The sequence below is a fragment of the Homalodisca vitripennis genome, chromosome 4, assembly GCF_021130785.1.
Source record: "Homalodisca vitripennis isolate AUS2020 chromosome 4, UT_GWSS_2.1, whole genome shotgun sequence".
Classification (NCBI taxonomy): domain Eukaryota; kingdom Metazoa; phylum Arthropoda; class Insecta; order Hemiptera; family Cicadellidae; genus Homalodisca; species Homalodisca vitripennis.
In genome coordinates this window covers 131,649,136-131,662,477 of record NC_060210.1, presented here as the reverse complement: position 1 = coordinate 131,662,477, position 13,342 = coordinate 131,649,136, and positions in this window count along the sequence as shown.

Below are 13,342 nucleotides of genomic sequence, written 5' to 3'. Positions count from 1 at the left end.
CCGGTCAGATTGTCCACCCATATTTTGGAGACAGCAATACCTCTGGACCCATAGTAGGCAAGGAAAACATGCATTTTATAAATTTAGAAATTTCATTAATAAAATTATTAAAATTCGAAAACTGATTATTGACACGCATAACTAATAATTAAGTATTATTTTCCCAGTTATAATAAAATAGAAATTTCTTATTTAAAAGCAGCTAGGGCCTTATATCAGTAGCAATTATATCAGAAAATGAAACAGTATTTTTTTAATAAAAAATTCTTATTTTTCATACTTTTTAACGTTCCAGAAGCACAATCATGAAAGTTGGAAACAAAAACATTAAAGGACAGGACAAATCCTCGAACGTACAGCATCAACCAATATACTAATGATATTGACGGTACCAAACGTCAACCGGGATTAGGACGGGCTCACAGTAACATATGTAGGAGGTTAATTATTAAATGTAAATAAGCAAACCTCTGGTGACCGTCTGGATTGCACTCACTTGCAATTATCATTGGATACAAGGATACTTTAATTTCGAGAAATTATTAATAATTAAATAAATGAATCCATTAACACTATCTCTGTTGATAGCTTGGTTAACGGGTAAGGGTTAAATTTTCGGAATAGTTGCTTTCGATATTTTTGAACTCGAAACGCATTAAAACATAGTTAGTCTAATTTTCAAATTACCTGTGTAATGACAGAGTGTTCTAGAAACAAAAGTAATAATACTTCACTAAACTAACACATGATTTAACAGTACAATTGTGTAATGGTTGATAGGTTTTGTTGTATCAAATTAAGTTTCATTGTGAAGTATACAAAATTTAAAGTTTACAATTTATTTCATTAGACTACATGTGTTACCATATCATATGTTAAAATCCCACTTGGTTGTTCTCATTCTGTTTACAAATTTATTTATTCATTGTTAGCCACAAGACTAATGAAAAAGTTTTCTTTAACGTTTCACAATTCTCGCCGTGTCATGCACCATATGTATATATATAAGTAGATAGTAATATGGGGTTCCTGGCGCACTTTCGGAGCCAACCGAAAAGCAATGTAAAATACTGTTCAATGTACCATAAAGGAAGCTGAGAAATAACACAGCAAATCTCAATGAAAAATTAACCGAATCTACAGTCGTTCGTCTCCAAAAGCGATCGGTACATTACTCTGTGGAATGAAAAATTAACCGAATCTGAGCTTCTACTTTCTTAAGCTGTGCTTTGTAAAATGTTGTCAAATCTGCTACGAATAAAGGATTTATCTTAATAAAATTTAATCAATTTAAAACATTTTTACTAAAAACATACTGTACTTTAATAAAAAACTTTTCTACTAAATAAACAACATGAACTCACCAAGCTCTCTTCAGTTTCTAGCATTTCAAAAACTTACAAAGAAAGACAATTTTAACGAGTTCAACGAATTACCAAAACATTTTAAAGAACAGTTGATACTTTCATTAAATGATACAGAATTCAAAGAACTTGTAAAGTCTTTTGCAGAAAAAACGTCTAATGGAGTGTTTTACTATCGGCAAAAAACTAAAAAAGTAAGGGATTACATATTTAATATAATTACGAAAGATATTGAAAAGAAAGTAAAAAATAAACAAACAGAGAGTTTTCATCGTTTTTTTATGACATTTTTCCCATATTATACGTTCTTTCAAGATAATCAAGACTTAATTGATGAATTTCTTAGGAATTTTTGTGAGTATCAAGATTTATCAACACAATTTATTAAAGAGCATTATAGAATTTTTCTTATAGAATATAGCCACATTTTGTGTGAAACAAAAGGTATTACTGTAGATAATATTCCATGTGATTCCTATGAAGAAAGACACCAACTATGGTTATCAAAACAGTACTATGACGTGGGGAGGGACTGCAAGTTTTAGAGTTAAGACTTTATTCTACAAAGTTAATTGTTATAATTTCTTTATCTTTAATAGTCTTCTTTCCAGTAACAATCAAGTGTAATTTTTCATTTTTGTTTAATTCTTTAATCTTTTTTTCATCCAAAACAGTCAAAAATCTGTTCGGCAAGTGTACTTTACAATCTTCCAACTCGGCAATTATTGTAAACCCGAATTTATCTTTCATTTTCTCCAAATTCAAGATTCTATGTTTCTTCCTTTCTTCCAATTCATTTAACTTCTTATACTCTTTAAACTCACATTCTCCAATATCATTTAACTCTTTCAAGAACTCCATTTAAATAGAAAAAAATTCAAAGTCAAAAAGTGCAAAACCATTTCTCGGTCGACCTTTTCTCCTCCCTCTGTCTCTTTCTCTCTCCCTCTCTTTTTATGCCTATGACACGATCACTTCTGCCGTTTATAGGCTAGGATCTATATTCAGGCTAGAGAGAGAGAGAAGAGCGAGATACGGATAGAGAAATGGTTCCGGAATACGATCTGAATACTTCTGAACTTGGTGTTTCTCCGCTATGGCCACTCGCATTGAAACAGTTCAGAAGTAAACTTCCTAACCGACCAAACCGAATTCGCGGACATATATACTCAGCAACACAATACAACAGCCCATCGAGAAGTAAAAATTTAAGAAATTAATTTAAAATATAATTTGAAAATTACAAGTAACAAAATATACGCATATTTAAAATAGGTAAAATTATCTAACATTTTGAAAAAGAAAATGTTATAATAGTAAACGGGAACACAATTTTTATTCTTAAAAGCAAATCTGCATTACCGACATTTTAGTTCCGAAAGATTGCGCTGTGTGTATCAATGACAGTCGAGGTGTGCTACTACAGACCGACCATCACGATAATCGCTTCGCCTGCGTCATATCCGTAGTGATATCACGCCGTGAAAGGCGCAATCGTTGGTTTACAAGCACCATTTAGTTAAATAAATTTTTCTATCTAAATGGAGCGCGATAAAATATCATGTCCGTTCTGCAAAATAGAAATTTTAAGAAAAAACTATGATCGCCATTATAATTCTAAAAGTCATGAAAAAAACAAGCAAATTTACAATAATGAACTGAGAACTGAATCGAGAAATTTCAAGAAAATGTTAAAAATATGAAGGGCTATCTCTCTTTGGAATGTGAATACGAACGAACTTTAGTGAATGGTGAACCGCAAACATGTCTAATGTATTTTACTATCAAAGCAGACGAAATCTTTGACGTAAACGACTTTATTACTAAGCAATTTAATAAATTAACACATCGAGAACAAACGAATAATCCAAATAAAGGTTCCGGATGGACATTTAAAAGTTGTAAACAACTAGTTTTTGAGCCTTAACAAACACGAAATGATGAATGCAGGATCATACATCGATTTACCAAAGAATATCAAAGATAAAAAAGCTTGTATAAATATAAAAAATAGAGATGATTTTTGCTTTATTTACTCAATAAGATGTGCTATTGAAAAACCAGAAAGAGACTGTGAACGTGTAAAGCAATACGAAAAATTTGTGAATGACGAAATATTTTCAGGTGTTGAGTATCCAATGTCTCTGAAAGATATACAAATATTTGAAAAACGAAGCTACAATTCCAAGTATAAGTATCCAACAATGTCTATCAATGTCTACAGTTTTGATGAAAATATTAACATTGTTCCGTTACAAATTTCTGAAAAATATGACGCTGAAACAAACATTGATTTATTGTATGTTAAACAAGATGATAAATCTCATTATGTTTTGATAACCGATTTAAATAAGCTTGTTTCTTCGCAGTTGTCTAAACATAAAGAAAGAAAATTTTTGTGTAGAAGATGTTTAAGCCATTTTTACAAATCTGGAGATTTAACAGATCACTTAGAAATTTGTAAAAATCATGAAGTTTTGTAAGCCAATTATGCCATTTCCAGGTCAAACAACTAAATTTACTAATTATCAAAAGAAATTTAACCATCCGTACGTAATTTATATGGACTTTTTAGAGCATATTAGAAAAAAATTCCGACATGCAAGAACAATCCACAAAGATCGACTACAACCAAGATTCAGAGGCACATTCCTTATGGTTTTACTCTATATTTAGTGTCGAATGTGACCAATCGCATGTACAAACCGATATGTTATCGTGCCAAAAATGAAGAAGATTTGAAAAACGTCCCGACAAAATTGTTTGAAGAACTCAATAAATTATCGAAATACATAGCGAAAAAATATAATTCTAAGAACATGAAACCTATGAAATTGACAGAAGAAGAAGAAATTTCGTATCAAAATTCAAACGTTTGTCATATCTGTGAATGGTCTGCTTATGATGTTGGGTCAATTCAGTATGGTTTTACTCCTGATAGTTGGAAAGATAAGAGTTATAATAAAGTGAGAGATCATTGTCATTTAACCGGCAAGTTTCGAGGCGCAGCTCATGCATGTTGCAATCTAAATTTGAAATTTCCTCAGAATATTCCCGTTTTCTGCCACAATATGTCAAATTACGATACTCATTTGTACATAAAAGAATTGGCTAAACAATATGGAAATGTTGATTTGATTGCAAACACCGATGAAAAATATATAAATTATTCTGTAAATTCTGGATATGGCTATGAATTCGAAGGTGATAAGCCAAGAAAATTCATCAAGTTTTCGTTTGTAGACAACGTTCAGATTCATCGGCCTCGTCTATAGAAAAGTTAGCTAAAAATCTAAAGAGAGAAGACTTCAAACATACAAATCATTTTATACAAGATGGACTGAATGAGATAATAGAAAGACAGCCAAATGACGACGACGAGATTTTTAAAATTCTATCTGGAAAAGGAATATTTCCCTATGAATTTATCGACAGTATTGAAAAACTTGATTACACAGAAGAATTGAGAATTCAAGATTTCTATTCACTTTGACAGATGAGAGCATATCTGAGAAAGATTTTCAACACTACTTAAATGTTTGGAACAAATTAAAAGAGAAAAATCTAGGAAATTACTCTGATCTCTATAACATTCAAAGATGTTCTATTGCTCGCTGATATCTTTGAAAATTTTAGGAATATTTGTTTGAATTGCTATAAAACTCGATCCGGCACACTATCTAACAGCTCCCAGTCTCGCATGGGACGCAATGTTAAAATTAACGAAGATAGAATTACAATTAATTAGTGATTATAATATGTATTTGATGATCGAAAAAGGTATTCGCGGAGGCATTTCTCAGTGTATTAAACGATATGTGAAAGCAAATAACAAATATTTAAAAGATTTTGATAAGACAAAGCCCGAAAACTATTTACTCTATCTCGATGCAAACAACCTTTATGGGTATGGTCTTATGCAAAAACTGCCGTTTAGTGATATCAAGTGGATGGATCCTAAAACGTATACAAAAGAAGAGTGGCAAGAAACAATTTTAGAACTCACTGGCGACGAAGATTATGGCTATATTCTCGAAGTCGATCTTGGATATCCAACAAATTTACACGAACATCACAAGGATTTACCTCTTGCTCCAGAACATTTTAAAAACAAACTTTGCACAACTCTACTGGATAAAACTGAATACGTTGTTCATTCGAGAAATTTGAAGTTCTATTTGGAACAAGGTATGATTTTGAAACATGTGAATAGAGTTATTGCATTCGATCAGAAGCCTTTTATGAAAGAATACATTGATTTTAACACAAACATGAGAACCAAAGCTACAAGCGACTTTGAAAAGGACTTTTATAAGCTGATGAACAACTCAGTTTTTGGAAAATCTATGGAAAATGTGAGAAACAGATGTGATATTAAGCTTGGAAATGAAGAATTTTCAATGAAACAAGCTAAGAAAACAAATTTCAAATGCTTTAAACATCTTTGACGACAAACTGTATAGCGAGTCACATGTACAAACAAAAGGTTAAATTTAACAAACCGATTTACATAGGATTTTCAGTTCTCGACCTCTCAAAATTGCTAATGTACGAGTTTTATTACAACAAATTAAAGAAGTTTGATCCAGATTTGAATCTGTGTTACATGGATACAGACAGTTATTTTCTAGAATTGAAACGAGATCCTTTTAAAATTATTAAAGAAAATATAGATGACTTTGATACAAGTGATTATCCAAAAGATCATGAATGTTTCACTACTAAAAATAAGAAGGTAATAGGGAAATTCAAAGATGAGTTAAATAGCGAAGTTTTAGAAGAATTTTGTGGTTTAAGGTCTAAGATGTACTCGTACAAATATCTAGATAAAAACCCAGTTAGGTGTAAAGGAATTAAGAGAAGCGTTGTAAATAAAACAATAAATATCGAAAACTTGAAGAGATGTTTGTTCGAAGATAAAGAAGAATTTAGGGAGATGACAGTCATCAAAAGTTATAAACATGAGTTGTACACTGTTACCATAAACAAGCTGGCACTTAAGGCTAAAGATGATAAGAGAATTGTCCTAGAAAATAAGATCGATACAGTACCGTATGGCTATAAAAATGAAGCAAAATCTGATATATTAGACGAATTAAATAAACTTGGAAACTTTGATATGTAAATGGAAGATGATTTAATTCACTGTCACAAGTGTAAAAAGAAAACGAAAAATATAGATTCAAAAATCGTTCAAACTCAAAATGGATTGTATAGAATTGCTTCAAAATGTTCAAAATGTAAGACAAACAAGAGTAAGTTTATAAAGAATCCAAATCCAAAACCTGTTAAGCAAGAATTGAAGACTAAAGATGAGATAGAGATTGAAGCTCGAGAAATTCATGCACCAGTACGAAAAAAGTTTAAAAAGAGAAAAATTATAACATTAGGAATTGACGATTTATGGGCAGCAGATTTAGTTATAATGTCTAACTATTCAGATCAAAATGATGGATTTAAGTATATGTTAAATGTTATTGATACTTTCTCAAAATATGCTTGGTCAAGAGCTATCAAAAGAAAAAACGGCAAGGATATTTCAAAAGCTTTCGAAGATATAGTAAAAGATGCCATAAGGATCAATCACAAACCTCCTAACCTACTTCATACAGATAAGGGTTTAGAGTTTAAAAATAAAGAATTTAACGAAGTTTTGAGAAAATACAACATTAAGATTTATCATACTGAAAACGAAGAGAAATCAAGTATTGTAGAGAGATATAACAGAACTCAAAATGAGAGAATGAAAGTAATTTTTGAGATTAATAAAAACTTTAAATGGATCGATATTCTTCAAAAAATCGTAAACAATTATAACGATACAGTTCACAGCACAATCAAAATGAAACCGAAAGACGTAGATAAGGATGCAGAAAAGGAGTTATTAGAGACCGTTTTCAAGTATGTTCCACCTGAAATTCACACGAAAACTAAATTTAAAGTCAATGATCATGTAAGAATTGTTAGTAAAAAACAAACATTTTCGAACAAATATAAGAACAATTGGTCAAGAGAAATCTTTGTGATTTATTCAAATTAATAACACAGATCCTGTAACTTATAGTATAAAAGATTTAAATAATGAAGAAATAACCGGAAAGTTTTATGAATATGAATTGAAGAAGTCAAAACTGTAATATAAATTTTCTATATATAAATGGCGCATCAAAAGAAATGTACAAAGTGCAAAGAATTTAAAGATTTAAATGAATTTTATAAAGATAAAAATAGGAAAGATGGAATGCATTATAATTGCAAAGATTGTGAAAGGGAATATCATAAAGAAATTATATGATAAAATAGAAAAATTAACTTTGGAAGATAAAGAATGTCTTAAATGTAAAGAAACTAAAAAAATTTTAGAGTTTAATAGTGATCACTATAGTAGAGATAAGAAAGACTCATATTGTAAAGATTGTGTAAAGAAGAATCTTCATAGATTATATTATGAAGATACTCAATGTGAATGTGGAAGAACTATAAAATGGTTAAATAATTATCAAAAACATTTACAAACAAAATATCATAATTCAAGAGTTTAACATTTTCATCGTGTAATAATTTTTTCTATATAAATGGAGTCTCAAAAGAAATGTACAAAGTGTCAAGAAGAGAATAGAAAAGACTGTTATTGTAAGGAATTATATGATAAAATGAACAAATTAACTTTAGAAGAGAAAAAGTGTTACTTTTGTAAAGAAATTAAAAATATTTCTGAATTTAATAACTGGCAGTATAGTAAAGATAGAAAAGATGCTTTTTGCAAAGATTGTGCTAAAAAAATTTTCAGCGAAAGTTATAAAAACGAAATGCCTTGTGAATATGAAAAAAGAATTCTACGATGGTTACCTAGTTATGCTAAACATTTACAAACAAAATATAATAAATCGAGAGTTTTTAGTAAAATTTAGAAACATTTTCATCGTGTAAATTTAGATATTCTATAAATCAGTCGAGATTCTGCCATATTTGTAGTAAAATGATTTCCGTTGTATAAAATATTCAAAGATTCTTTCATTTGGTTATACAGATTGATAGAATTTGGTTCGTCATCAATGAACAAAATCTCTAATTCAGGATAATTTATTTTTAGATGTTTTAATCCGTTTGGTATTTTCTCGTTTCTGAGCTCTGATAACGTAATAAGGCCATTCCCACATGTGATTCTTCTTAATTAACACAAAAACATGGTGTTTTTTCTTATCAAAATCTTTACATACCGTATCTCTCTTCATTAATTTCCATTCGCAATTCTTGATTCTCTATTTTCAATGATTTCATTTCATCTTTAATTTGTAACTGTTTTATTTCATCTTTTAACTGCTTATTTTCGTTTTCAAGTTTGTACTCGCCATATTTTCTAATACTCGGTAAAACTTCTTCTAAAACCCAATTTTGAAACGTTTCTTCTGCAATCTTCATTTTAGATTTCAGTATTAAAGAATATATGCCTGGTTCATTGATGAAAATAGTGTCTGGATGTAATTTTTGTAAGAGTCGCGATTCGATACCCTTGTCAGAATCTATGTTTTCAAAGCTTTTTTTGTATTTTTCTTTAACATGATCTATGATAGCTTGTCTCGTATTTTTAAATTCCAATATTTCTGCAACATCTTTAGCCTTAAACCAAAATTCATTATTTTCGTCAACAATTGTAAAGATATGTTTGCTTTTAAATCTAAGTTGATTATTGAGTAGGTCTACAACTGACTCCATTTAGATAGAAAAGAAATTTAACTAGTAATTTTTTATTTTGAGAATGAAGGCCAGATTCATTGATAAAAACAGTGTCAGGATGAAGATTTTGAAAGGGTCTATGGCATAGACTCTTGTTTTTTAAGTAAAAATATTGAATTTTGTCATCATCATCAACTCATTTTTATTCCTTTTTCAATCTTAAATATATTGTTGTTTTACTCTCATTATTTAATAAATTTCCCTCAGAGTCTTGAACAGTTAAGACGATTTTTTGAATTCTTTTCATATTTTTTCTAATTGGAATATAATCGATTTCATTCGGGTTTTCACTGATTTTTGATCCATAAGCAACATTTGGGAAAAAATGTGTACAAAATTTCAGATTCTTTGTGTAAGTGTTCGGTATGATTTTCAAAACTAGGTTCAACGAGATTGCAGTGCACTTCAATTACATCGAACGGTCTAAATTTTGGCGTTTTATTTCCTAAATATACCTGATTTGGCTCAATAGTTTCTTGAACAAACCCTAATAAATCTACAATAATTGCTGAAAACATTATTCTTACTGGTGATTTTATTTGAATTTTATTATAAAGATAATTTTTTTGCATTTCAAACTTGTTTTCGTCAAAGTTTAAAGATTTATCTGATTGTTTGAATGTTTTAAGATAATTTTTAAGGAATTTTTTATTTGATCGAAAGTATAATATCCTTTGTTTAAACCATAATATTTTGTTACGTTCTTCTCACTAAATCCTATACAATAAGGAGAACTTTCACTAATATTTATTACAAAATTGTCAGAATAAAAACCGCTTAAACCGATGAAATAATTTGATTCATCCTCTAAGTGTATAGGATGTTCCAAGTTTAAAACTAATTTAGAGCTTTCTGAAGTCAACTTGAACAGCTTCATTTTCGCAAGCGTTGCTTCAAGATGAAAATCTTCTATTTAAATGGAGAAATTTTTAAAGCAAAAAGATCAGATAAAACTTCAAACGTTTGAAGAAAATAAGAAAGATCAACCAATCAGATTGTTAATTGTTGGTTCAAGTGGATGTGGAAAAACAACTTTATTATTGAATTTTATCTACAATAGGTTGATTCCTTATTCCAATTTTGTATGTTTTTAGTAAATCTTTAGAACAAGACGCCTATAAAAAATTACAAGAAAGATTTGAAAATATTGAGAAAAACTTAAACAAAAAAATATCACATTTTTATAATGCTTCTGAGGACATAGTTCCGTTAAGCGAATGTAAACCCAATTCGTTAATCGTTTTTGATGATTGTATTTTAGAAAATCAAGACGTTATTAAGGAATATTTCGTAATGTCCCGTCACAAAAACATATCTTGTATCTATCTTTCCCAATGCTTTTCAAAGGTTGATAAACAAGTTATTAGAAATAATTTGAATATGTTGTGTGTTTTTAAGCAAGACGATCACTATTCGAGAAAGATTTACAACAATTATGTGGGATCTGATATGAGTTTTAAACCACTTTAATGAATTGTGTGATAAAATTTGGAAAGAAGACTATGGATTTTTAACTATTAATCTAACTTTGAAGCCTAAAAATGGAAAATATTTGAATAAATTTTCTAACATAAATGCTGCTCAGTGGTCTCGATAAAATATTTGTTACAATTATTTTTTATATTATCTTTACTTTTTATTTACATTATGAAAAATAACAGAAAAACGGTAAATCTGTTCACGTTCCACGTTTCACGTTCATGTTTCACGTTCATGTTTCACGTTCATGTTTCACGTTCGTGTTTACGTTTCACGTTCATGTTTTACGTTCGTGTTTACGTTTCACGTTCGTGTTTCACGTTCGTGTTTCACGTTCCACGTTCACGTTTTACGTTCCGTGTTCACGTTTCGTGTTCACGTTTCCACGTTCCACGTTTACGTTTCAAAATTTTTCCTAAATAAATGGCGAACGTAACTTCAGAAGAAGCAAAAAAACTTGATCAAATAGAAAAGAAATTAATCAAAGAATTTAAAGAACAGATTCGAATTGATGAAAAAGAACAAGAATTTATTCAAAAAATTAATCAACCTGTAACATCTGCAATAAAAAATGTTGAGGGCAAAATTGAAAATGTTTTTAAGAAGCGATAATCAAAATTTGATGAATTTGGTTCCAGTTGTACGACAATTTGCTGATATTTCGATACCAGAATCTGAGTTTGAATTGCCAAAATTACCATCTTCAACACCATTTAGACCTCGAATCATTGAAGACTCTACCATAGTTGAACCAATAAGTCCTGGAACAACGGATATAATAATTGGTGAAATTGGTAAAAAATTTCTTCGTAGAGCAAAGGATGATAAATTTGGTTTGTATTGGGACAGAAAAAAGAAAAGTTTTATGATTGGAAATTTGCCCGTGAATTTTGAGCATAATGATATCATTATTAATGAAAAAACATATGAAGGAACTCAAGGTTTATGGAGATTATTAACAGGCACTGATGTTCCAAAAGACGGTTTATATTCTGAAGAAGACTTGAAAAAGTATACTGAAATTTTATGGAAATCTGATTCAATTTACAAAAATAATGATCCATCAACTAAGAAACCAAAGTCAAGTAAAGGTAAAAAATATCTCAATTTGATTAAACCAATTTGGGAAAAAAGAATCGAAGGATCAGGTGTGAGAAAATACAGTGATAATAAGATTGAATACAGATATATCGACGATTTGACAAAACTCGATGGAATTATTAATTATATTTATGCTCAAGAAAAGGCTGGAAACAACAATTTTTTGAACGAAAAGAAAGCGATTAAAGATTTTATTTCGAACAAACTTGACGAAATGATTGAAAAACCTGATGGAATTAAATATTTAAAACGAGTTTTGCCGGCAATAAGTTCATCTATGATTGAGGGTAGTGGACTTTTGAATGATTTTATCAACAATTTACCTTTTGAATTACACGTACCAACTTATCAGTATCTGGGGCCTGGCACAAAACTCGAAAAAAGACTAAAAAGAGGAGATCCTGGTATAAATAAATTAGATCAAGCTGCTATGGAACACGATATTTTTTATGCAAAACATAGAGACACAAATTCCAGACATATCGCAGATAAAGTTTTGCAAGATAAGGCAATGGATAGATTTTTATCAAAAGATGCTAGTTTAGGTGAAAGATTTGTTGCGCTTCCAACAGCTGGAGCAATGTTTTTGAAGAGAAAACTAGGAATGGGAATCGAAGAGAACTTGAAATTTTAACTATATAAATGGAGGTGAACGTAAATTTCAGCAAAAATCAGAAAGAAAAAATAAAATCCGCTTTTAAGAAGAAAATACCCGTTAGTATTCAATTTAAAATAGATCAACTAAAAAATGGAGAAGATAAGATATTTTTAACAAATAGACAATACAATAAACTCGAAAAAACATAAGAAAAACAATAAAGGAACCAGAATAGAATTTTCTTATAATCAGTTGAAAGAACTCAAAAATGGTGGACTTTTGAAAGATTTATTAGATTTTGGAGAAAATATTCCAGTTGTTAAAAATGTTGTTCCTTATGTTCGTAAAGCTGCTCCAATCGTTAAAAAAGATGTGATTCCTATTGTTCGAAACATTTTAAATTGGTTAGATAAAGAGTTGGAAGATGTTACAGGATCTGGATTAGATGAAAAAAACTTTGAATTACGTGAAATCAAACATTGAAAAAAAATTTAAACCTTTAACATTCGGGGAATTGGAAGAAATCTGCAAAAATATTAAACATTTTAGAGGAATCTTCATGAGAGATACATTACCTGAAAAAGTTAAGAAATTTGAATGTGGAATTGTGAATTTAGACTCGATTATGGGAAGTGGAACGCATTGGATTTGTTATTATAAAAAATGATAAGAATGCATGTTATTTTGATTCGTATGGAAGAATTGAGGACAAACCACCTATAGAATTGATCAAATATTTGAAAAAATCAAGCGTCTACTACAATGATTCTCAGATTCAAGACTATAAAGATCCCCCAATTTGTGGTCATTTATGTGTTTTTGTTTTGAATGAACTGAGTACTGGTAAAGACTTTAAAGAAGTTGTTAACAAATTATTGCTTAATAAATATGGATTCACAAAATATTTTTGACGTATTTGGAACACAAATTATTCAAAATGTAGATAATAGTTTGAATTTTGATAGTTTGAGAAATGAGTTTGATAACAAGTTAGAAAATGTATTACAAAACCTTCCAGATTCAGATATGTTTGCTGTCGAGATTGAAGATTTTAAAGCAGAAT